This window comes from Eschrichtius robustus, chromosome 19 (genome assembly GCF_028021215.1).
Source record: "Eschrichtius robustus isolate mEscRob2 chromosome 19, mEscRob2.pri, whole genome shotgun sequence".
Lineage (NCBI taxonomy): Eukaryota > Metazoa > Chordata > Mammalia > Artiodactyla > Eschrichtiidae > Eschrichtius > Eschrichtius robustus.
In genome coordinates this window covers 65,932,311-65,934,321 of record NC_090842.1, presented here as the reverse complement: position 1 = coordinate 65,934,321, position 2,011 = coordinate 65,932,311, and the positions used below count along the sequence as shown (strand labels likewise).

The 2,011-nt window shown below is 32.6% G+C and overlaps 1 pseudogene; it reads left to right on the top strand.

The window, feature by feature from the left end:
* The first annotated feature begins 203 nt into the window (after nt 1–203).
* LOC137752496 (zinc finger protein 724-like) lies at nt 204–1,692 on the top strand (annotated as a pseudogene).
* Nucleotides 1,693–2,011: the final 319 nt, after the last annotated feature.

Sequence of the window (2,011 nt, the reverse complement as noted above, 5' to 3'; positions counted from 1 at the left end):
ATTGTTCATAGTAGCCTTGTATAATTACTTTTCGTTATTTGGTATCATTTGTAATGTCTCTTTTACTTCTGATTTTACTTGCATCTTACCTCCTCTTAATCTAGCTAAGGGTTTGTTAATATTATATAAAATTGTAAAGTATATTTACCCAAAGTACTAAGTGGAATACTTGGTTATTTGTTATCTTTCAGCTGTATTTTCTCATGACATCCAGGGTTTGTTGCCAAAAAAAGCCTTGCATAGAAGGTTTATTTGTAAATGTGCTGGGAAATTATGAGAGCTGTCACCTTGGAAATTTATACTTAATGAAAGACTGGGAATGTAAGGGGGCACGTGAAGGGCAAAAAGGATGTTATTATGGATGTAACCAAATTGGGACAGTTACCCATAATGAAAACATTATTGCCAAAAGAAATTGAGGATACAAATCAAATTGGGAAAAATTCCATTTTAAGTCAGGAACTTTGCCAGAAAAATATGTTTTTGTAAGCAAGGACACACATGATTTAAAAAAATCCATATTCTCTGAAATGAAATTTGGAAAATATGGAAAGTCATCTAGTCTATGCTACAAATAATCATTCAAACCATTATGAATATAGGTTTGAATTAAACAGTCATTCAAACATGTCTGAAAGCCAGAGATTTGAAAATGAAGGAAAAAAATCTTATTGTGACCAATTTGAGAGATCCTTTAGCAAGGGCTCATTATTTTTCAACCAACAAATATTTTCTCCCTATTCCAATATCTGTAATGTTGATAATAATGGGGGAGTCTTTATCCAACCATCGTCATTCAATGGGTATTACAGTATAGATAATATAGAGCAACCTTACACATGTAATCAAATGAGTGAGGCCTTAAGTGAGAGCTCTATCTTCAGTAATTACAACAGTATTTATAATGGAGTGAGAATCTATCTATACATTGAATCTGGGACTAACTTTGACCAAGACTCAAGTCTCATGAAACATCAGAGAACTCAATTTTCAGAGAACCATTATAAAGGGAATGAATGTAGAAGTGTCTTTTATCCAAGCTCAAATCTTATTACACATAAGAATATCCATATTGGAGAGAATAATTACAAATTTAGTGAATGTGGTAAAGTTTTTAACCAGTCTTCAAGAGTTTACTCAACATCCAGATATTCATGCTAGGGAGGAACATTACAAGTGTAATACATGTGGGAAAGTCTTTAATCAATTATTAAATCTAAATAGACATAGGGAAATCCATACTGTAGGGAAACATTACAGATGTGAAGAATGTGGCAAAGCCTTTAACCGACACTCAAGCCTTACTCGACATCAGAGAATTCATACTGCAGAGAAGCCTTACAAATGTACAGAATGTGGCAAAGCCTTTAACAGGCGTTCATATCTTGCTCAGCATCAGCGAATTCATACTGGAGAGAAACCTTATAAATGTAAAGAATGTGGCAAAGCCTTTAACTGGCACTCAAACCTTGTCCAGCATGAGATAATTCATACAGGGGAGAAACCATACAAATGTAAAGAATGTGGCAAAGCTTTTAATTGCCACTCAAACCTTATTTGACATAAGATAATTCATACTGCAGAGAAGCCTTACAAATATAGATAATGTGACAAAGCCTTTAAGTGAGCTGTCACCTCACTCAACATCAGAAAGTGCATGGTGGAGAGAGACCCTACAAATGCAGTAAGTGATGAATGACATTTGTCCTAAACATACACTTTAGAAAATGCCAGAGAGTTCATACTAGGAAGAATGTTTGATGACGTAAAAAAATGTAAAAAAGTATTTAATTAAAAAATCAGATCTAAATAAATATCAGAGAATTCATAATAGATACCTTTTAGTCAATAACTCTTTTCTGGTATTACTTTAAATCAAGATATTATAGAAAATAATCCAAAATTAAAACACTTAGAAAAATTATTTGTTAGTATGGATCACAGGATCAAGGGGAGAGATGTTTGACAGTTATAATTATTATTATCACTGTATCCTTATTTATATTGACAT